We start from the raw sequence: 25,483 nt of genomic DNA on the forward strand, positions 1-25,483 counted from the left end.
GTTTCACCGACTTCCTAAGTAGGTGGAGGAAGACTAGTACCCAACTAGTTGAACGCCCGAATGAGGCTACCCTCGTGGATAAATTCTTGGACTACTTAAAGCCCATCTATGCCAATCATTTGAGGTACCAAAACATTAAAACTTTCAAGGACTTAACCGTACTAGGAACAAGGATCGAAGATGACATCCGTAAAGGGCTCTTGTCCAAAACAGTAGATCGAGGATATCAAGGCTCAACAAGTCGTTCTTACGGCTCCATTAGCAAGACCAATTAAGTTAACCTCCTCGAGCCATCCAAGAAGAGTGCCCCACCAACGAAATTTACAAATCTTGGGGACACTTACTCCAATGCTCTAAAAAGGCTAATGAAACAAGGAAAACTCCAACCCATAGGACATATGCCCGAACCTGAAAAGAAGTCCAAGTTCTGGGACGAGAACTCATACTGCGAATATCATAGGGGTAAGGGGCATGACACAGAAAAATGCTACAAATTGAAAAATGTGCTTCAAGACATGATCGAGGATGGTCGACTACCAATACCGCCGGGAGGTAAGCCCAACAACACTCAGAATCCTCTTGGAATTCTAGTGATCACAAGTGAAGAATCTACCTTAGATTGTTCACACCTTATTTCTCCAGTCGAAGAAAAGATCCATGCGATCGAGAATGAAGGGTTCTACTCTACCATTGCCGACTTCATCGCATGGGCAAGAAGTGTGGATAGGCAAGTTTGGGAATTGGAAAATGTGGTGACAACTTTACATGACCCCAATGCGACACCTAAAGAACATGCGCCACTAATCTTTTCTCAAAATGCCATTATGCAAGAAATAGTCGCCGTGGTTGATAAACTAGTCAACCAAATCACACAATTAGAGGACGAGATCATGAGAATGAGGGAACTAGCTACAGTCAATGGAGTATGGGCCGATGACGATGAAGACGAGAATCTCATTGAACACTCCCTAGTCAAGGAAATAGTCCAAAATGGTGAAGACCAAGATGTGGACCACCTAACTCGTTCGGGGCGTCCATATCAAAGTACTACTCAAAATGGTCCAACCAACGTTATCACACCAAATGATAATGAAGATAACTCTACTGATCATTTGCTTAAGCAATTACAGAAGACAAAGGCTGATCTTTCAGTCTGGAAATTAGTAGCAAGCTCATTCCCACATCGCCAAGCTTTACTGCAAGCTTTGGCCAAGCTAAATGTAGCACATAACTCCACACCCGACGATGTAGTCAAATTGGTCTTCCAAGAATCACCGAAGCTAAGTAATCCTATTACTTTCTCAGATGAAGAATTGCCACCCTTTGATGCTAGTCACAACTTGTCTCTTTACATCACTGTCATTTGCTTAAAGAAGAATGTGCCTATGACCTTGGTAGATAATGGCTCCGCGGTCAACGTCATACCCCTGAAAACGGCATACAAACTAGGCATGAAAGAGTTGGACTGGACCCCTACCAATCAAGGTGTTCGTGCATATGATGGTACACGACGAAAGGTCGTAGGACTCGTTAACCTAACCATAGCCACAGGACTAATTGAGCAAAAGGATAACTTCCAAATAGTGGACATCGAAGCTTCCTTCAACATACTTCTGGGAAGACCTTGGATTCACGCTTCCAAAGCGGTAACATCCACCCTTCACCAAATGATCAAAATTCCACTAAATGGCAAAGTTGTGACGATCACTTCATCGCCCATCAAGGCTATAATCGAAAAGAAGTCAAATAATCAAGTCCTTGCGGATCCAGTACATGCACTTGGGGGATTTCATAGCATAAGTGTCATAGAAAGCGAATTGGCACCTCTATACTACGATCCCTACTCCAACTTGGTGGTCAACCACATACTCAAATCCCAGGGATACTTCCCTGGAATGCCTTTGCACCCTGCCCAAAGAAACACCTTCGCACCCTAGAAGGAAGGCAAGTAAAAAAGGATACCACTTGGCCTAGGATACAAACCCACTAAAGAGGAAGTTCTCGAGATGCTCGCTCAAGTTCAAAACCGTAAGCATGTAGGAGTCCAAATGCGACCATATTTCCCTACCCTAAATGGATACTTTGTTAGGGAAGGAAGTCAAGAACTCTTTCACGGATTTCCCGAACCTTGGCACCACCTCAGAAGGAAGCTAGCCGGAATCGAGATCTTTCACGATTGCTACTTCATTCCTCCAGAAACGGTTTCTACCGTCAAAGCACGTCAAGCACCTTGCTTAGACGAACAAGCTGTTAGTCTACTGTTTGGAGAAGATCGATTTGTTAGAGCCGCGCAGGATGAGATCATTACCATAATACTTCAAGACAACCACTTCAACCCTACCGTGTTAATCACAGAAACAAACTCGAATCAATAGAAAGGATGGAGAAAATCAATCAAGTGGACCAACAATCAAGGAAGACTCTTCAAGCTTACCACTGGAGAAGGAGAGATGTTCAAAGGAGAACCATAAGACGATGAATTCGAGTCAGAGTCAGAGTCGGAATCAGAGTCGGAGTCTAGAGAAGTCACTAAGGAGTCTCCTCCCGTCGTCACCCCCATTCCCTTTATTTCTCCTAGCTTATCCTCAAATAGTAACAGTAGTTCGGGAAATGCCCCAACAACTCTCCCTTTACCATCGCTGACCACAGATCAGATGGCTTCTGTGTTTCAACTTTTCTCAAACTTTAATATGAATAAATCAGGTTCTGCTTACTCTTTGTGTTATCTTGAATGCAATTCTGTTTATGATGATACTGAGGATGACCCAGACCCAGACTCAATTGAGATACCTCCCTACATAGCCAAGGAAATACTACAAGAGGTGGAAGGGGGACCAGTAATAGAGAACACTGATCCCATCAACGTAGGAACCGAACTAGAACCCCAAGAACTTAGGATAGGGATAACCCGGAACCCCACCGAAAGGGCCAGTTTCATAGACCTCCTACACGAGTTCAAAGACGTTTTCGCTTGGTCCTACAAAGACATGTCAGGAATCGACAGGGATATCGCCGAACATAGAATCCCAATTAAGCCAGGTTTCAAGCCCGTAAAACAGAAGCTTCGTCGAATGAGGACAGAATGGGCTCTCAAGATTAGGGAAGAAGTCGATAAGCAATTCAAAGCCGGGTTCATCAAAGTTTTCGAGTACTCTGACTGGGTAGCCAACATAGTACCCGTACCCAAAAAGGATGGGAGAATCCGTGTTTGTGTTGATTTTAGAGACTTAAACAAAGCAAGTCCTAAAGATGACTTTCCTCTACCACATATCGACATATTGGTGGACAATACCACAGATCACGCGTTACTATCCTTAATGGATGGGTACGCGGGTTACAACTAAATCAAGATGGCCATAGAAGACATGCATAAGACCACTTTTGTCACTCAATGGGGAACCTATTGCAATACGGTTATGCCGTTTGGGTTAATCAACGCCGGAGCTACATATCAACGCACCGCAACCACACTCCTACATGACATGATGCACAAAGAAGTTGAGGTGTACGTAGACGACATGATTGTCAAATCCAAGGATAGAGAGGGGCATATTGCGAACCTTCGCAAATTCTTGTTAAGGCTACGAAAGTACAACATGAGGCTCAATCCTCAGAAGTGCACATTTGAAGTAACATCTGGCAAACTCCTGGGATACATCGTTAGCCAACGAGGTATAGAAATAGACCCTTCCAAAATCAAAGCTCTGATCGAAATGCCGCAACCTCAAACGGAGAAAGAAGTCAGAGGATTCCTGGAAAAAGTGCAATATATAAGTCGATTCATACCGAAACTCATCATGATCTGTGAACCTATCTTTAAAAAGCTCAGGAAAACAGATCACACCATGTGGGATGATGACTGTTAAAAGGCGTTCGACCGAATCAAGGAGATATTAGCTAAACCACCCGTGCTCATGCCACCTCAACAAGATCAACCTCTTGGTTTATATCTCATAGTGACCGAAATAGCCATGGGCGCCATGCTAGCTCAAACCGTAGGAAAAGAGGAAAGGGCTATCTACTACCTTAGTAAGAAGTTCTTGGAGTACGAGTGAAAATACTCACAACTCGAAATGACATGCCTCGCTCTGTTTGGGCAACAAAGAAGCTACGCCATTACATGCTTAGCTACTCCGTCAAAATATACTGCAAAATGGATGCAGTCAAATACCTCTTCGAGAAACCCGTCCTCAACGGACGATTAGCAAGATGGACATTGATGCTCTCAGAGTTCGATCTCAAATACGTGCCCCTGAAAGTTATAAAATGGCGCGCCGTTGCCGAATTATTTGCAGAAAACCCCATCAATGATGCACAAACAATAGATACGTGGTCATTTCCAGACGAGGATATACTCCAAACCGATGTGGACTCCTGGGACCTCTACTTTGATGGAGCATCAAACTTAAGAGGATTTGGAATAGGAGTGTTACTCATTTCTCCTGAAGGTGAGCATACACCGATCTCTGTCAAACTCGACTTCGAGGTGACGAACAATGCTGCAGAATAAGAAGCTTGTCTCATTGGACTACAGGCGGCAGTAAGCTTAGGCATTAAAAACCTCCGAGTGCATGGAGATTCGTCCCTGATCATCAATCAAGTTATGGGACCTTGGAAAATCCGAAGCGAAAGCTTAGCACCTTATCAAGACAGAATAGACCAAGTCGCCCAATTCTTTGATCACGTGACCTATCTACACCTACCTCGGGAAGAAAATCAATTTAGGGATGCTCTTGTAAAACTCGCATCTTTGATTAATATGCCAGATGACATGGTGGAAATGCCTTTGTGTATCGAACGACGATCAGAGCCAGCTTATGTCCACCAAATCATCGATGAAGAGGAAATCACAGAGGAGCCTTGGTTCCAAGCAATCCTAAATTTCAAACTTAACGGTACCTCTCCACCGGATATGGACAAAAGGGGACAACGCGCTATAAGCCTACTAGCTTCCCAATACATTCTCATGCAAGGAGAGTTATACAAAAGAACACCTCTTGGTGTAATCCTACGTTGCCTCGATCATTCACAGGCGCGGAAAGTAATGGAAGAAGTTCATGATGGAGAATGCGGTCCTCACATGAGTGGGCCCATGATGGCGATAAAAATCACACGTTTGGGGTATTATTGGATCACAATGGAATACGATTGCATCAAATACGTAAGACATTGCCACAACTGCCAAATCTTCGGGAATGTACAACATGTCCCTTCTTCATTGCTCTATACGATGACATCTCCTTTTCCATTTTCTGCCTGGGGAATTGATATAATCGGGAAGATAACTCTGGCCGGAACAGGAGGTCACTGTTTCATATTAGTGGCAATCGACTATTTCACCAAATGGGTAGAAGCAGCTTTCTACACTAGTCTCACTGCTAAAAACGTGGCAAAGTTCATACAAAACAACATCATCTGTCGATACGGTTGCCCACATGAGATCATTAGTGATAATGGATCACATTTCCAAGCCGAGGCTGAGCAATTGCTAACCAAGTACAAAATTAGGCATCACCACTCTTCGCCATATAGACAACAGACTAATGGCGCGGTAGATGCGGCAAACAAGAACGTTGTCACAATTCTCAAGAAAAGGATTGACAACTATCGAGATTGGCCAAGCAAAATACCCTTTGCTTTGTGGGGATATCGCACATCAGTTAGGATGCCCACTGGGGCCACCCTTTTCTATTTGACCTACGGCATGGAAGCTGTACAGCCAGTCGAGTTAGAAATACCATCATTGCGTATCTTACTCAAAAGTCAAATCCCGGAAGCCGATTGGAAGAGGGATAGATATGAAGAACTCATCCTCCTGGATGAACGTAGGCTACGCGCCTTATATAATGTCCAAACATATCAAGCACGTATCAAACGAGCCTTCAACAAAAGGGTCAAGCCAAGGAACATCAAGGAAGGAGATTTGGTACTCAAGTCGGTTAGAGCTCTTTTACCTGTCGATCCACGAGGAAAATTCGAACCTAATTGGGCTGGGCCATTTCTAGTCAAGTCCATACTTCCAGGGGGTGAGGTTAGAATCACAGACCTAGATGGGAATGAATTTGCCAACCCGACAAACCTTGACCAACTAAAGCGGTATTATGCCTAGAATAAAACGCGCCTCGCGTAACCTCACGTGCCGCTCTTGTGGCACTAAATAAATGGCCCCCGGCCAAGCTGAAATAAGTTAATGTCACTCTGCTCTTGCATTTTGACAATTTGTCATCCTCATATCATCAAATAAACTAAATTGCACCTTAAGAGTAAGTAAAAAGCTCATGCTTATCTTCTAAGTTCATTACAAGCTCTTGCTTAGAATAATTATTCTTTTACATTTACTCGAACTACGCGCAAGGGTTTGATTTCATTTTTAAATGAATACGTAGGCAATCCTTCACAGGATACAACCCATTAATTTCAAAATGTAAATAGAAGGACATCTGCAATTGCATTTGGAATTCGATAAGGATAACAAATAGAAAATCACAACGGTTTCATAACCAATTAACCTCTTTTATTTCATTCATTTCTAACAATAATAATAATACGTTACATAATAATAATAATAATGCTAAAACAAAAATAAAAATAGGCTAGGATTCTAAAAACCCCACCTTCTTATTACAATAATAATAATAATAAATAATAATAAAGACTTGGGCTATTCCTCCATCTTCCCTTTCCCTTGTCATTTTTGTCATATATCTTGTCATGACCTCGAGCCGGACGCTCCTGTGCCACTTCGGACCTAATCACCAACGGTCTTTCTCGAGGCCTAGCCTTCCCATTCCTGTCAATCACTTAGTCCACGACAGGAGAGGTCTTCGGTTTCTTCGAAGGATGAACAACTCAAAACCCAGGTTCCTCCTCTCCCTCAGTTAGATGCTTCTCTTTCTCCTTTTCCACTTCGCGCACCTTGTAGTCAACGGGCTCGCGCTTCCTCAATCTCTCACGCTCCTCTGGAGTAATAATTTTCCTCCACCGCAGATAGGAGTCCGACACCCATAAGGCACTAACAGAAGAGTTCAAGAACCACATGTTCCTTTGAGCCCATTTAATGGCCCACTCCCTTCGGCTCTCAGTAGTAAGCGCCACGGCAGTCTGCGGGACAGTATCAAGCTTCGGGATCATCTGCTTCAGTCCAATCTGTCTCATCAGCCTCTCCGGGAAGATGCATACCATGAATTCCAAGCCAGGGATGTGCACAGATCGGGTAGGATCCAAGGAAGATACTCCAATGACAGATTTGAGATGCCACCACGGTACAACCCATCTAATCAAGGGGCCATCGTCACTCTTCAGTTTGTTTTCCCAGTAATTGCAGACCCGAGTGAAGTCCACCATGTAAAGCCGGGTCCTCATTGCAATCGAGCGAGCATGATAAGAAGGAACATGAACTGGGGGATCGATTAATCGAAGGCGCTCCATAAGCCAGACCTACCAAAAGCGGGTATTAGAGAAAAAAAAACGACGAAAAAAAAAATGACGAAAAAAAAAACGACGAAAAAAAACGAAACAAAAGGAAAGAAAAAGAAAGAGAGAAAAAAAAGTGTTCTTTTACTTGCAGAATAACGGGACTTCCCGAATAAGGTAGGTCGCGATTGGCTTTCCAGTTATCCAAAACCAATAAGATCTCTCCTAAGCATAAACAGGCTGGGCTCCTGCGCAGTTCCATTTGTTCAACTAGGCCCAGGAGACGGGGATCACCTCTTAAATCTTCATCAACATGCCTTTGAAGGACATATACATGTAACAAGCAAAACCAGAAGCCCTTCGCTTGGAAACATAAGAGACGGTGGGGTCGGCCTTGTTAATGAATCGGTCAATAAAGTCCAACATTCGCACTCTTTTCGAGGTCACTAGACGGTCCACCTCAATTCTTGTCAATCCAAGAAAGTCTCTAAATTTGTTCTTATAACCTTGTGAAGTAGAAAGAATAGCAGGCAAGTGTTCTGGGTCCCACCCACCGATCGCGGCAATTTCTTCAGGAAACGGGCAAATGTCACCTCCGGGGAAAGCAAAAACATGATAATTCGGGTCCCAATAATCAAAACAAGCATCTAGGAATGGTTTGACCACCTTGATAAGCTTCAAGCTCAACAATGATCCAAGATTATAAGCACCCATGTCGTGTTTCTCCATGTTGGAAAACTCGTTGGTCCACTCTTTTAGACGAATCTCTAAAGTATTCATGATGAAGTATTATTTTGAGAACTTTATGTAATAAGACGAGGAAGAGACGGAAGAATTGTGTGAATAAAACCTCTATCGACGTCTCTATTTATACTAAAATCTGTTTCCTAAAATCCGCCAGGACGGAAACACCGGGGAACAAAGCGCAAAGACTGCTGCGCCACTTCAAAGGGACGCAGCTCCTGCTGCGCCTCTTCCTCAGCATTGTTTCTGTGAATTCCCGCGTTGGATCTTTCCTAAATTCCTTAACGAATAATTTCCTATTCATACGGGTTATTATTTTGGTAAATACGTGAAAATTACCATAGTTCGTGTTTCCTAATTTTGCGGATGCGCATTTCGAGGCAATATCAGCATTTTTCGTCATTTTAACACACTTATATATTTTCTTCCTTTTTAGGAAATCAAACTTATGTGCTTCTCTTTATTTATTTCTTTTTCCGGGAATCATTTGGCTACCGTCCCACGTTACATTTCTAAGTTATAGATTTCTATTTTTTTTCATTTTTTTGGGGGTAACCCTCCCTACCGTCCGGTCATTTTCGGCAAATTTTTTGCATTTCTTTGCATTTCTTTGCACTTTTGAGTCAATCTTTTTGCGCTAATTTAGGCCATACATCATCAAATGTATGTTTTACGTGAACTTCTATGTAAATTTCGGCAGCATGACGGCGTAAACCATCATCTACCAAACCTGTTCAAAGCAAACCTGCAGGTACAAGCAACACAACCCAGCAGCAAAGGCACTCAGGCCATCATATACAACTAAAAAAGGGATATGTACAACAAACTGGGGGCTCGAGCCCCAAGCAAAATCCAAAATGTCCAAAATGTAGGTCCTAAAATGTACAAATGTGCAAGATACATCCAACAAAAACAAACAACAACAAAGCTACTACTGGTCGCCGCCTAACTCCGCAACTCTCGCCTCGAGAGCAGCAACCTCGGCGTCGCGAACCTCGAGCTCCTCAAGAACGAGTGTCTCCTCCGAGATCGGGGCAAGCTCTCGCTCTAGCTCACGCTCCCTCTGCAAGCAACAAAATTGGCTCATGTCAATCATTTCAAACAATCATAAGAAAATAAGAAAATTCAAAAATGACGAAAGGTTCATACCTGACGACCTCGACCCCCGACAAGTGCCTCGACGGCAGTAGCTCGCAGCCGGTTGGCCACCCTCCATAACGCCACAAAACGGGACGGCGCAACCTGCATTTTCAAAAAAAGAAGTTCTTATTAATTGGATAAGTTCAATCAAACGTGTTCTTACACAAAAAATCATATAAATTAGAGGCTCACCCTCCGAATCAGATGCTGCCACTCATCCAAGCCAGCATCCGTCACGGCCACGTCAAAGTCACGCAGCTCGGAGATCGTCGTCCTCTCGGTCGCGTCAGTGTACTCAAGGGTCTCGGGGTACTCTGGGGGCTCAATGCCCGCCGCCTCGACCTCCTGCAAAGCCAAATGATTCTCATTAATCGGTGATCTTTCATCATATTCTCAAAAATCAAAAATAAAGAAGGATAAAATCACTTACCACAACCGGCCAGTACGCCAACCTCCCGTAGAGGAACGCCGAGTAGTCCTCGCCAGGAAGAAGGAGGGCGTCACCACCGACACCAGCCAATTCAGCCTCCCTCTCAGCCTCAGAAGGCTCCCTGAACATCGTCCTAGGGGGATCGATGGGAACCGTCAAGATATCCCGAGAGCACTGACGAGCCAAGCGCTCACCCAAGTACCACACAGGACCCATCGACGTCCTCAACAGTAACCGGCTCGAGCTCCTAGGTCGAAGGACCTCAGCCACAAAGGGAGGAGCGCCAGCGTACTCCGCCCAAGGCCTGGGCACCCACTGGGAAAAGACAAGCAAGAAATCATTCTTATGATCGGTAAAAAGTAATAAAGAAACAAAACGAATATAAGTGAGATGCTCACGCTGTCCAGCTGAAGAGCGTTCACGTCCCGCCGGTAGACACCGTGGGAGGAGCGCTTGCTCCTCGTACGACACATCACCCAATCCTCACAACGGGATAGGCCTTCTCCAGCGGCTCCGTCCTCTTGGGCGAGAGGCTTGGAAAGTAGGAGTACACCCACGCTTGTGAAGCAAGATAGTCAATAACGATCTTTCGTAATTCGATAAGGAAAGGAAGTGATTATTAGTCCAAATGAAGGTTCATACCTCCAACAGTAGTCCAGGGCCGACAGCACCAGGAGAAGTCCTCTTCTCCATCAACTCCGGACGAACCATGACCCTCATGAAGCGGATGAGGACCGTAAAACCAGCAGTGACCCAGTCCCAACGCCCTAGGGAGCTCGGTCGAAAGAAAGGGAAGAAGCTTCGTCGACAGCCTCTCTCCCTTGTCTCCGAGGTAGATCGAAGACAAAAACCACCAAAGCCACAAGCGGGCCCTCTGCTCAGCTGTACAGGGAGGAGGAGCCATCTCTCTCCCGTCGATCACCACCAGCGCCGGGGTCTTCCCCGCAAAGTAGTCTCGGACATAAGAACTAGGCACCAAACCAGGCACTGTAACAGCCTTCGGCGCCAAGTTCCAGCCGATCAACCTCCTAGCCTCGGCCGAGTCAACTCTCATGGCAGTCTTCGGCCACTCCACCACCTTAGTCCCACACGACAGTCCAGAGATCATGTCGTAGTCCTCCAACGTGACTCCCACCTCACCAAAAGGCATGTGAAAAGTGGAAGTCGTATCCCAGAATCGGTCCAAGAAAGCGCGGACCAGGCTAAGGTTAGCCCGCAGCTTCCTCTTCGTGATATCCCTCCAAGCCTGCACCAGGGCGTCGAACGCTCCCCGCTCGATCATGGCCCGCTCCTCCGCCGACTGCCTCTTGTAGCACTCCATAGCCGTCGTGTAGCCCGAGAATGATCTGATTTTCCCAGCCTCCTATTGTGATTTGAAACAAAAGCTATCTTTAGTTTGAATGAAATTGGAATTAGAGCAAATGAAACGAAAGAATATGAGTGATGAGTAATGAATTCAAGGTTACCAAGCTCTTCACCGTCCTATAGGACAGGTGACCCTCCGCAGCCCAAAGCAAGTGCCTGATGTCCAAGGTCTCAGCCTACGCAGGTGCTCCCCTCAGCTGGCGACCTCCTCGCCCCACGTTGACCCGTCTCGGGGCCTCCTCCTCCTCAGCAACCTCCTCCTCGAGGATCTCGTCCTCAGCATCCTCCCCGACTGCCCTAGCCGCAGCAAAAGCCTCCTCGAGAGCACAAGAAGCGTCAACAGCAGTGTCTATCTCCATGGGAGCTCTCCCAGAAGTAGAAGCCTCGTCACCTACATAATTAAGGCATATTTAGGCCGCGTCAAGTGACGACAAGCTTTGATTAGGGGATTTCCGAGTTTTTAGAAGCCCGAAGTTGCTCTTTTCTCGCCATCTTTGGCCGTATTCCCACAAAACCGATCACTCATGTGGTAATTTGGGTTAAGTCAAGCCTAAGTTTAAGCCTAGTCATGGGTTCGAGTCGAAATTTCGGCAGCATTTCGTTATAAAGGCGATTATGCCCTAGAAAAGTGTCCTGAAAAAGCCATCACAAACCAAAATTCCGAGATGGTAGGAAGTTTACCCATCATTCAAGGATTCCAAATGTCAAGTTTCATCGCAAATGGGCAAGCCTAAGGCCATTTTCAAAGCAATTTACGGTTTAGCTGTGAAACCGTCTCAATTTCACTCAAATGCTCAAAACTCAACAAAAATTCGAAACAAATACATGGTTATGATCCTTATACTACCAGTTAACCATTTACATGGTCAATTTTACAAGGCAAGGTCATTTGGGGGAAAAGTCCCAAATTTTCGACAATTTAGAGTTGAAAACCCTAAATTTTGTCGATCCAATTCGTCCGTTATAGAAGATTAATGCAAGAATGATATACATACCTCGATTAGTCATGGCGAATGCAAGCTTTTGGATCAAATTTTGGTGGAAATGGTTGAAGTTTGAGAGAGAAATTGATGAATTGTGTTTCGAAACAAATGAAGTGAACTCCCTGTTTCATCGCATTTTTACGCAGAAAAGACACCTCCAGGAATAGACGCAGCAGGTGCTACACCTCTTCCAAGAGACGCAGCTCTTGTTGCGCCTCTTCCATAGCTTCCCTTCATACGAATTTTCAAAAATTCGTTATGAGTTCGTTATTTGTGGGCCCATCTTTGGTGCGCCTCTTCCCCGATGCCATTTTATCTTTTTCGGTCCGTTTGACGATAATTCTTCCTTCAGACCCGCATTTCTAAGCCAACTGCAGACTGTTATGAATTATTTATTGCTTCTAAGACCTTGCTTGTCACAACGAGCAGGTATTCTTTGACAGGTGTTTCGACACGCCTTCATTATATTCCCCCAGCGAGAGTAAGCGGATAGACAATCCCTCTCGAGACATGGAGATAAATTCCTAATAAGGATTTCCCCAACGAGAGTTCGCGACATACAATCGTCCTTCTCGAGTTCTTCCGAAGTTTGTTTGAAGACGACCCGAGCAGATTTCTCCCAGCAGCTCCCGCTTGTGTCCTGCTACCCACAATATTTCCTGTTTCCCCACGGAGTGCGATAAAAGTGTCGTTCTCCAGAGGTTCCCAGACCGGCAGGGTTCTTACACTCAAGCCTTAGTTACCCCTCAGTTTGAAATATATTTTGGGTCTCCTTCCCATTGATGCTTTCCTTTAGGGTCCCACACCCTAGCACAGTCCTTATATATCTTTTAGGTCTTATCCTTTAGCTCCTACGCTTACCCTTAGCTCCTATGCACCTCCGGAAACGTCTCTCAAGAAGTTTCAGGTATGGTCTCTTCTTATGGCTGGCGAGCCTCCTTACGTAGTCTAATGGACTTTAAACGACCCTCCCCGATAGTCGACAGACTCTAAAATGTTCCCGACGACAGGTCCTTGGTTCAGACTTCTTGAACCGCCTTGCGTCGCCATAGTCGTCAGGTTGTAATCTTCGATTAACCTGATGGCTATACTTTGACTTTCGCCTTGTCCAAGCCTCAGTCAAAGTGGGGGCTCTGTAGATACCTCATTTCTGCACCTCCCGCTAACCACCCGGTGATGATTGGGCCGCATGTTTGGTACGCGGAACGATTTGTGACAATTCGTAAGTTTATCATCAAGTGATTGCTCAAACATTGATGTCTACCTCTTAATTGTCATCTACGCGCCGATACGGTCGTTTTGACAGTAATTAGAGTACATTTGGAGTCCGGGGCTAAAACCGTCTTCATTTTCTGATAACTGCTAAATCCCGAGTCAGAATGTTCTGGAATGTTCCGGATATTTCTATTCCATATTTTATAAATCTTTCTGTAGATACCTCATTTCTGCACCTCCCGCAAATCACCCGGTGATGATTGGGCCGCATGTTTGGTACGCAGAACGATTTGTGACAGTTCGCAAGTTTATCGTCAAGTGATCACTCAAACATTTATGTCTACCTCTTAATTGTCATCTACGTGCCAATACGGTCGTTTTGGCGGTAATTAGAGTACATTTGGAGCCCGGGTCAAAAAACGTCTTCATTTTCTAAAACCGTCAAATCCCGAGTCAAAGCAATGTGCTTGTCTACCTAAGGTTAGGATGTTATAAAATGTTGAGATTATATCTCATTTTGAGTCTCATGTCACTTCATTAGGCTAAACTAAAAGTTTACATTATAAAATGTGCATTTCATTTAGCTAAAATGATAGCCCGACCTTTAGGCCCGTTTTACGAGGTGATAACGACTTGTTTTGGTTGGGCCTATTTCACAGAAAGTTCTAGATCTCTTTCTTAGCTTTCCAACGCCACCGAAATCACCTTAATACGAGTATTGTAGAGAAAGTTATGCCTAAAACACGACGGGCTGTCAAACGCGCTTTCTTGCGCAGGAGGAACCCGCTGAGGAAAGGACGCAGCAAGTGCTGCGCCTCTTCCAAGAGACGCAGCATCTGCTGCGCCTTTTCCTCAAGGTTTTCTTTTTGTCTAAGTTTCCGTGTTTAACCTAAGTCGGTTGTTTCCATATCTTTCCTTCCGTATCTTACTCTTACCATATTTCCTCCGTGTGATTAGTATAAATAGAGACCTTCGTTCCTCATATTTCTCACGCGAGTGTCCGCCCTTCTCTTCTTCCTTTGCATTCTAGACCACGTTCTTACTTTTTGGCGTCTACGTGCTTGAACATTCGACCACGTAAGCTCGGATCCTTCTGAGTACCAGCCTCGTTTGCATGACCAACCAATTTGACCAACTCCACAATAATCAACTTAATTAATCTTAATCGTTTTCCTCTTACGAGAGCACTTTAATATTTGCATTATAGTTCGAGTCGAGCATCACTAAACATAAACTTAGTTCATCTCGTTTCGTCAAACATGTAAGTCTGAGGGTGTAAATCGCTATTTTATTATTGTTATATACTTTTTGTACTCATCATGTAAGGTTTATGTCAAAAATACTTCTTAAAACCGATTTGTAAAACCTTGCTTTAAAACCCTTTTTGCGGATTATCAGAAGACAACCGTCGAGAAAGGACGCAGCAACTGCTGCGCCTCTTCGAAGGGACGCAGTACCTGATGCGCCTCTTCGTGAGGCTGCCGCAGTTCCTGCTTCCTTTCTTCTTCCTTCGTCTTTTGTCAATTCGTTTGTTTTTATTTTCTTTCGTTTGTTCTTCAATTCTTTGATATAATAGCATAGTAATTCTAACATGTAATATATTATCATCATTAGTATTTAATTCATCTCATTAATTTCCGACTTAAATCCCAAATAACCAATATTTGCAGGTTTTCGTCATTAAACTCAATTCGGGTTTTAGAGGTTCGATTTACCCATATTGAATCTCTGGAATTCATCATTGATATATTTGCATCTGTTTATTTATTGTCACCATCATATATTCGTCATTCATCCATCGTATTTAGCCTAATTAGTTTAATTTGTTAATTTGTTCATTAATCATGTAATTAATTCGGATTAATCAACTTCATCCATATTCGTCACATCCATGTTTTATCGTTTTTTTGACCTTAATCATATGTAAATAACCTATTTAATCACTTTCATCCGAGTATATATTATAAATCAATCATTAAATTAACCCACGAACATTAACGATTTGTAGTTTCGGCTTCACAGCCAGAACTCACCCTTGGAACAAGACGCAGCAACCGCTGCGCCTCTTCCAAAGGGCGCAGCTGGCGCAGCTCTGCTGCGCCTGTTCCAGGATGATTTCTGTCTCTGAACTCCGTTATTGCCTTGACTTAGTTTAATTAGTTTACGTATTAATTAACTATTAACCGTATTATCGCCTAATTCCTGTTCGTTAATTCTTTTATTCTTTCCTTCTCAAATTATCCGTTTTAAAGGTATTTTCGACATAAATTAATAAATCCAATGTAATTATTTTAATTTTTATTACTGTAATTTATAATTATTGTATTTCTTTTATTGCTTATATGCTCTCACATGTAATTAACATTAAATCCTACTTCGACCCAATTGTTTGTTAAATTACGTGTTAACCGACTTAGTCTAATCTTCACATGCTAGGATTAAAACTTTGATGTTGCATTGCATGCATATAATCGACGATATATCGAGTATAGACGATTTTCCCTAATCATTAGTAGAGGCCGCTATCGAGGTGGGCGGGATTAGGTGTTCGATCAAAAGAGCTTCCTAATACGTCCTCACCCCTTACTCCGGATCTCTCGTGAACATCCGTGTTCATTGGCATCCACGAGAGTCATTCTAGACATAGAATGCTAAGGGTAACGAGTTCTTGGTGTTCATGTCACTACTTTGTGTCTTGACATGGCACGAGGTATTCGAACAGTTTCCAATTTTCCACAATAAATTGGTGGCGACTCCACAAATGCAAACGCTTGTTCCCAAGCGCCCCCGTGGCCCATGTCCACAGTTTGGCGACTCCACAAATGCCAACGCTTGTTTCCCAAGCGCCCCCGTGGCCCATGTCCACAGTTTGGCGACTCCACAAATGCAAACGCTTGTTTCCCAAGCGCCCCCGTGGCCCATGTCCACAGTTTGGCGACTCCGCTGGGGATAATACACTTACGTGTAGCCAAGGGTGAAACTTGAACAAGGTTAGGGAATAGTTTCTACAAGACAATTGTCGGTTTTCATAACTCGGTCTTCCTAGATCGTTTTATTCGGCCTTCCTAGGCCCAACCCAACCCATTCGACCAATCGTCCCGTCTAAACGGTCCTAATTATTATTTGGGCCTAAGGATGGATAGCGATTGACGTCATCCATACCATGGTACTTACTCTTGTTTGTATCAAGGACTTTCACTACTTGAGGAAATGGACTAGGAATCGACCTTACTCTTGTTTGGTACGAGCCTCTCCACAGACTTCGGTTTTGATTGTTCGGTATGGCAACTCACCCTTTAAACCAAAACCCATTTAAATGCACTCAGCATCCCGTTATAATGCTTGTATATTGTTTGTACCATACGTGATCACCCTTATTCTAAACAAAACCATGACGTTCAAAATCCTTCTTTAACATGTAAAATTTCGAACTTAAGCCCAATTTTAGCGCAAACAAAGCCGAAACTCTGTCCAAATGTCGAGTCAAACTTCGGGCCTAAAACCCATTTCAAAACCCGTGTAAATAAAAAAAAACGAAAAAAAAAGTCCACAAAAAAAACCAAAAAAAACCAAAAAAAAATCCAAAAAAAAAAAAACGTTTTTTAAAAACAAAAAAAAACCAAAATATTTTCCAACATGTAAATGTAAATATGTAAATTCAATTGGGCTAAGTTAGAGTCAAATTTCAAACCGACTATGTCCTAGTCAAAACTCTGTCGAGTCGTAAACCCGTCTTCTTTTACATTTTGGGTCTTTTCAAAATTCAAGTCAAGTCCTAAGGCGTCACGCCGTCATTTTGGACTCCCTACCCCAACTCAATTAGGATCTAAACATTTCCATACCTCGACTCACACACTTGAGGCTAACACATCGAGTCATTCCCATATCCGTTTCTTGAATTCTCCTAGTACACGTTAGGGACACACCTACCCGAACCTCGAGTCAAGTCCGTCTTAAAACATGCGTCTTAGAATCACGTGTCGCCAATCCCATCAATCAAGTCAACCACATAAATGTCACTCTGTCAAAGTCAACACTCGAGTCTAAAGGTCAAAGTCGAACACCGTGAATCCAAACACGAGAAGTCACTCACGACATTTCCTGGATTCACAAGTCAAGAGTCTAGTCATCTCGTCTCGTCATGTATCCTTTGTTTGTTGCTCTAGTATGCGTGATCCTTTGTTAAATCAAGTCGTAATGCGTATCATTTTCTTCTCGGTAGGAATTCTGCAATTTCCAATGAAAGTGTGATGTGAACATTATTTGCGCACATTTAGTCCCCTAATTGAGCCTATTTTGCATACTATTATAACATTCTATGGTCATTTTATCCGTCAAAACCTTCCTATTTGCTTTTCTATCGCATTTCATATGTTTTGTAGAAAAGGAGATAATAAGGCGGAAATTCCCGTCTTTCGTGTATATTTGGAAGCTTATTGATGATATTAGATGGACTAGTATGAAGAGGAGGCAAGAATGATGACCAAAGATGTAGGAATAAAGTGTATATAGAAGGATCAAAGGGTTAAAAATAAGAATAACGAGAGGGAAGGCATTACAAGAAGAAATCGCTCGAAAACCGAACCAAGGGTTGCTCCTTTGGCTCTGAAAATATGCTAGATGGAACGGCGTCGAAAAAACAAGTGATCTAGGCTTTTGAATCACTCCAATAGGAGTCCGGATGAGAAAATGACGTCCGTTTTACAATCCGAGCTCAAACAAAGAAGCTGTTCGCCAAGACGCCCGTCTTCCCCTCAAGACGCCCGTCTTCCCCACAAGACGCCCGTCTTCTGGCTGGGAAAAACAAGAAAATTCACTGGAAGAGAATCCGCCCGTCTTCTCAGGAATCCGCCCGTCTTCTTAGAAGACGCCCGTCTTCCCCCAAAGACGCCCGGGCAGAATCTCCAGAATCCGTCCGTCTTCTCTCAAAGACACCCGGGCCCAGACCACTGAATCCGCCCGTCCCGTGCCTAAGACGCACGGATTCCGGTCCAGCACAAATCCGTTTCTTCAAGCTTCAAAGAAAGATGCCCTTCCTTCGAAAAATGCCGCCGTCTCCCTGCTCAAATCTCAAAAGTGTAATTACTAGTTTAGCCCTTAGTTAACCTTAATGCATCCACCTAAATTCCACTATAAATAACCCATTTGTAATAATCAAAGGATCAAGCTCTCTTATTAGAAATTCCTCTTAGATTAGATTAGGAGTAGATTAGAATAGATTATCATTTAATCTTTCCACAAAATTACGATTAATCTCTCCTTAATCATTGTTCAAGTTTATTATTCAAGTTTACTTTTGGGTAATTGAAGATTATTGGGTTATTATTGGAGGATTGACAACCCTCCATCAATCAATCAAGTTTCTTCTATTATTCTTTGCTTTATTATTTGGATCATCTCAAGTTGGTATAATTCCTTTACTCTTTTATCTTTATTGTTCATTTCTTCATTCCATTATCATGTTTATACTTGTTGTGATGATTGACACCATTAATGACATGATTTCCATGATAATGAGTGAGTAGTCTCTTTAGCTAGGATTAATGGGTAATTAGGGGAAACCAACATGGGATTGATTCATGCTTAATCTAATATGTTTTCATGATTAAATTGCTTGCTTGTTGTGATGTCAACTTTATGCACATGTTATGTTTGATGAAATGCCAAGCCTATGAATCCTTGCATTTACAACCATCTCTTATCTATTCAACTTGACTTGTAAGATATAAACCAACTCGAGTCTTGTTAGACCATGCATAGAAGTTGAATAGGAGGAAAGTAAGTCGACTTGTAGGTGTTGTACAATCTAATCGGTTCGGCTCCGGGACCCAACTCTTCCTATGAACCGTAAGACATAAACCAACTCGGTTACTCCACAACATTAATTGCTTGCAACTTTGTAAACATGTTTGTATGATCAACACCATGAATCCCCTATGACCCCATGATATCCTAGCACTTTTAATCATTTGTTTACATCTTTCCTTTTATTGCTTATTTTACTTTATTGCTTGTATTAGCCTAGGACACAACTACAAACCCCATCAATTGTGACACTAGCATAAATTGAGATAGATAGATTTAGAACCCAAAGCACACCGTCCCATGGATCGGCCTCGACTTACCGCTAACTAGTAGTTTGTTGAGTATTATAAATGTGTTTGATTGGATGTGACCCGACGACATCACCCATCAAAATGGCGTCGTTGCCGGGGACGGTGCTATGTGATTAAGTTCTTACTTGTTTGTCTATTTTGATTTTGCTTTCACCTTGAGGAACTTGTTCCTCAAGGATTGTTCTTACCGTTTTTGTGTAGTTTCCATGCTTGTAGTTGTTACTTTATCTTGGCTATAATGATGACCCAAGACTTGACATATGGAGTATGTGGTGGATATTTTGAGTATGACTATGGGTATGGGGAGTTTGAGGAGCAAGTCAACACAAACCTACCTTATTATTCATACAATGGAAATCCTAACTACTACCCCAATTTTTCCCACCAAAATCACCACACCCAATATCAACAACAACCATCCACCCAAAACTCACTTTACAAACAATTCCAAATGCCACAATATGAGCACTTTCACACCCACCCACAACAAAAAGACGAGCCCAACTTTGACATTCAAGACATGGTTCTCCAAATGATGGGAGACCAAGAAAACTTCTTCAAACAAGTGCTAGAGGAGAGCCAAAATACAAACAATGTCCTCCAAAGCATTGTTACCCATGGTGAGGAGTTGGCAATTCAAATTGCCCAATTTAAAGAAACCCAAGAAATAACCCAAACAAACACTCCCCACCAATCCTTGAGCATTGAACATGAATGTGAATTTAAGGCAATGACCTTTGTTGAAGAAAATGAAAAATGGGAAGAGCCAATCTCTTTGAGCTCTTGTGAGTATGAAAGTGTGATATTTGATGATGAAGACATGAGGTTGAGTAAGCCAAATACTTTTAGCCTTTGTGAGTATGAGGGTGTGACTTTTGATGTGAACATTGAGGTGTTGGATAAAGAGTTGATGAGGAGGAATGAAGCCCCCATCTATGATTCGTATGGAGATAGCGATGATGATAAGCCTATGGAAGAAGCTTATGCGGGATATGTGTCTTGCAATGAAGAAGAGAAATGGAGTTGTGAGATTGCCTTACTTGAGAAGCCCATCCTTGAGAAGTTTGAGGTATGCTTCCATGAAGAAGATGAATTCCTTTTACCCATTTCCCATGAAGACTACTTGGCCCCTACCATGGAGCCAATTATTGTTGGAGAGGATATGGTGGACCTTCTTCAAAAGGTCAAGGCATCATATAAAAGCTACTTGGTGGCAAAGCTCAAAGAGAAACTTGCACGTGAAGCTACTTGTGGAAATTTGGCACCCACAATGTCCACTTCCAAGGAACTCGGTCATCAAGGTCATAAGGATTCTCCTTCTATTCTTGAAGGATTGACAAACCCAAATGCTATCATCATCACAAAAATCGAAGGAGAAGGTGGTAAGTGGAAGTCTCCGGATGAATATGAACCACACTTCATACCTTATGTTGACAAGAATCATGGGCTTGTTGGTTTGAAGCATTGCAAAAGATCAAGTGCTAAGGGTAAGGTGAAGAAGAGAATAAGTGGCAAGCTCCCTTGGCCAAGCTTCATCTTGAATTGGAACAAACCTTATTCATGCTTATTTGAGGATTGTGCTCAAGCCTTTGACCGGTTATTGAGAGCCTTGAGCTCTATGGACAAGAATTTCAACAAGGAATGAGTTTGGTGGAGTCCTCCATCAAACCACCATTTGTAAGATATCCTTTCCTTTAACTTTGCATTACATTTACACTTGCATTTAGTTATATACATATACATTTATCTCTCATTTGTTTTATATTTCATAATGCATTTACATTAGTTAGTTCATGTAGTATAGGTTGCATTGTAATATATCTCACATGATTCATGTAGATAGTTTCATATAGACTAGAATTCATGCATAGTCACTAATGACCAATCCTATTCTTTTCTACACTAGAGATAGTGTTTAAAACGGTTTGGGGAGGTTTGATCATAAGTGACCATAGTTTAAATCATGCATCATATAGTATAGTTTAGATTGCATTCATTTGTTATATATGTCATATAGAATTGCATTTAGTTAGAGCATACATTCATTCATATCATTGTGTAAATTCAAAAATCCAAAAACATGTACTTTTTTTTTCATTCCTACTCCTACATGTACATTGAAGACAATGTCCAAAATAAAGTGGGGGATGGGAATTTATATTCCAAAAATGCATAAAAATTGAAAAATTTCGAAAAACCCATAAAAATTTGAAAAATTGAAAAATCCAAAAACATGTTCATTTCCTTTTTAGTATAGTCTTGTATATATTGTTTGTTCATCCTTGATCGACTACGCCACGTCCGAGACATGAGGATATTGAAGACCGCATGGTATGATCTTTCCAATCTCCTTTTTCCTCTTTATGTTAATGACTATATGGCTTTATTTTGATTGATGCGGTATAACAATGTGAACTTAGGACTTGCATTTAGTTTATATGTCATATTAGTTGGTAGAATCATTTGCATTAGGATGTTTATATGGTAGTTGCATCATGGCATGTAGTTTGCATGTTAGAAAAATTTTGCGAAACCGTCTACTTGGGAAGCTTGACAAGTGTATATAGGCCCTAGTAGATGCTTTTTCTTCTTCACACTTTGCTTGTTAGAATGCTTGTAAAATACCCTAGGATGTGTCATGCTAGTATCCCTTGACCCATGGTTTAAGGCCTAGTCAAGAGTACCTTGTGGTGTGATAACTCTTTGGCTACCGTTTATTCCAAGTTGACCCTTGAAACCATGCATCCATCCATCCATCATCCATGTTCTACCACATTTTTGTCATCAAAGGGAATGGGCACAAAAAGAAATCAATTTGAGTTCAATGAAATGAAAAGTGAAAGAAAGTTTGAAAAAAAAAATGCATCAAATGAAAAGAGGAGCAAAAATAGAACTCCTAAAGCTTCAAATATAAGGCACCCTCACTACATATGGGGTGACTTTGAAAATGTCCAAAAGAAATGCAAAGAAAGTTGTCGAGTGTTGAAATGCCAAAAATCAAAAAGAAATGGCAAGAAAGTGTTCTCAAATGTTATATGCCACAAGAAATTGGGGGGAAAAACAAAAACAAATGCAAACTCCCAAAGTGAAACTCAAATATCTATTGATCCCTTTATCCATCGTATCCATTTTTGTGCATGGTAGAGAGGGGACGACCCTTCTTCTTGTCTAGGCAAGAGGGGGAATTCCGCGATCCTCCAGTGTTTCTAACACCATAGGGAGTCTACTCTTGACAAAAGCATTTAACGATTGAGGACAAAGGTACCCTAGCTTGACACAACTTGGAGGTGATTTATTGGTATCCTTCTAGGCTTAGTAGTTTGAATAAATTGCATCTATGAAGGAGTGTGTACCCTTGAATTGCTTCCCTTGTAGATAATTTCCGCCACTTAGATGAGGAAAGTGGCTATTCTTTTGTAGATGCATCCATTACTTGATTTTGTGTGCTTTAATGTTTGGATGTGTCGCCATTTTGGCAAGACCCACCTTGCCTTGCAAGAAGGCATCCTACTTCATGGTTGTCTTGTTGTGAGTTGAAGGGGCGGAGTGAGACCCGCTAATTGTCTCATATCGGTTATATTAGTAGGTTAGTTTAAATAAAGGTCTAGTTTTTGTCACCTCTTTACTCGGGACGAGTAAAGGTTCGGTTTGGGGATATTTGATGTGAACATTATTTGCGCACATTTAGTCCCCTAATTGAGCCTATTTTGCATGCTATTATAACATTCTATGGCCATTTTATCCGTCAAAACCTTTCTATTTGCTTTTCTATCGCATTTCATATGTTTTGTAGAAAAGGAGATAATAAGGCGGAAATTCCCGTCTTTCGTGTATATTTGGAAGCTTATTGATGATATTAGATGGACTAGTATGAAGAGGAGGCAATAATGATGACCAAAGATGTAGGAATAAAGTATATATAGAAGGATCAAAGGGTTAAAAGTAAGAATAACGAGAGGGAAGGCATTACAAGAAGAAATTGCTCGAAAACCGAACCAAGGGTTGGCTCCTTTGGCTCTGAAAATATGCTAGATGGAACGGCGTCTAAAAAACAAGTGATTTAGGCTTTTGAATCACTCTAATAGGAGTCCGGATGAGAAAATGACGTTCGTTTTACAATCCGAGCTCAAACAAAGAAGTTGTTCGCCAAGACGCCCGTCTTCCCCTCAAGACGCCCGTCTTCACCAAGACGCCCGTCTTCCCCACAAGACGCCCGTCTTCTGGCTGGGAAAAACAAGAAAATTCACTGGAAGAGAATCTGCCCGTCTTCTCAAGAATCCGCCCGTCTTCTCAGAAGACGCCCGTCTTCCCCCAAAGACGCCCGGGCAGAATCTCCAGAATCCGCCCGTCTTCTCTTAAAGACGCCCGGGCCCAGACCACCGAATCCGCCCGTCCCGTGCCTAAGACGCACGGATTCCAGTCCAGCACAAATCCGTTTCTTCAAGCTTCAAAGAAAGATGCCCTTCCTTCGAAAAATACCGGAGTCTCCCTGCTCAAATCTCAAAAGTGTAATTACTAGTTTAGCCCTTAGTTAACCTTAATGCATCCACCTAAATTCCACTATAAATACCCCATTTGTAATAATCAAAGGATCAAGCTCTCTTATTAGAAATTCCTCTTAGATTAGATTAGGAGTAGATTAGAATAGATTATCATTTAATCTTTCCACAAAATTACACATTAATCTCTCCTTAATCATTGTTCAAGTTTATTATTCAAGTTTACTTTTAGGTAATTGAAGATTATTGGGTTATTATTGGAGGATTGACAACCCTCCATCAATCAATCAAGTTTCTTCTATTATTCTTTGCTTTATTATTTGGATCATCTCAAGTTGGTATAATTCCTTTACTCTTTTATCTTTATTGTTCATTTCTTCATTCCATTATCATGTTTATACTTGTTGTGATGATTGACACCATTAATGACATGATTCCCATGATAATGAGTGAGTAGTCTCTTTAGCTAGGATTAATGGGTAATTAGGGGAAACCAACATGGGATTGATTCATGCTTAATCTAATATGTTTTCATGATTAAATTTCTTGCTTGTTGTGATGTCAACTTTATGCACATGTTATGTTTGATGAAATGCCAAGCCTATGAATCCTTGCATTTACAACCATCTCTTATCTATTCAACTTGACTTGTAAGATATAAACCAACTCGAGTCTTGTTAGACCATGCATAGAAGTTGAATAGGAGGAAAGTAAGTCGACTTGTAGGTGTTGTACAATCTAATCGATTCGGCTCCGGGACCCAACTCTTCCTATGAACCGTAAGACATAAACCAACTCGGTTCCTCTACAACATTAATTGCTTGCAACGTTGTAAACATGTTTGTATGATCAACACCATGAATCCCCTATGACCCCATGATATCCTAGCACTTTTAATCATTTGTTTACATCTTTCCTTTTATTGCTTATTTTACTTTATTGCTTGTATTAGCCTAGGACACAACTACAAACTCCATCAATTGTGACACTAGCATAAATTGAGATAGATAGATTTAGAACCCAAAGCACAACGTCCCATGGATCAACCTCGACTTACCGCTAACTAGTAGTTTGTTGAGTATTATAAATGTGTTTGATTGGATGTGACCCGACGACATCACCCATCAAAGTGTTCAAGAACGTTTATCTGTCAACGTCAAGGGACTAAGTGTTGTAGTCATTAAGCTTCAGGCCACCGTCGAAGACTTGAGAACTCGTGTCACCAATATGGAAGACAAGATAGACATGATGAAACATTTACCATCTTCTCATACCCCAAGGCCAGAGCATAGCTTCAACACAACTCACCCATCTAAGAAGGCGAATGAAGACAAGGGAGTCAGCCTCTTGGAAACTCCACCCAGAAGGCCGGGACGAGCTCATAGGGAATTCCTTGACCTTGGAACCACATATGAAGTAGCTCTACAAAGATTGGTTTCCCAAGGAAAGCTTCATCCAATTGGTCCAACCCTGGACCCTATTCCCTAGATGGAAGGGCAATTCATATTGTCAGTACCATCGAGGTAGGGAACATGATACGGAGGAATGCTTTTGTCTAAAGCATATTATTCAGGATAT

Source organism: Silene latifolia, chromosome X (assembly GCF_048544455.1).
Source record: "Silene latifolia isolate original U9 population chromosome X, ASM4854445v1, whole genome shotgun sequence".
Taxonomy (NCBI): Eukaryota; Viridiplantae; Streptophyta; class Magnoliopsida; order Caryophyllales; family Caryophyllaceae; genus Silene; species Silene latifolia.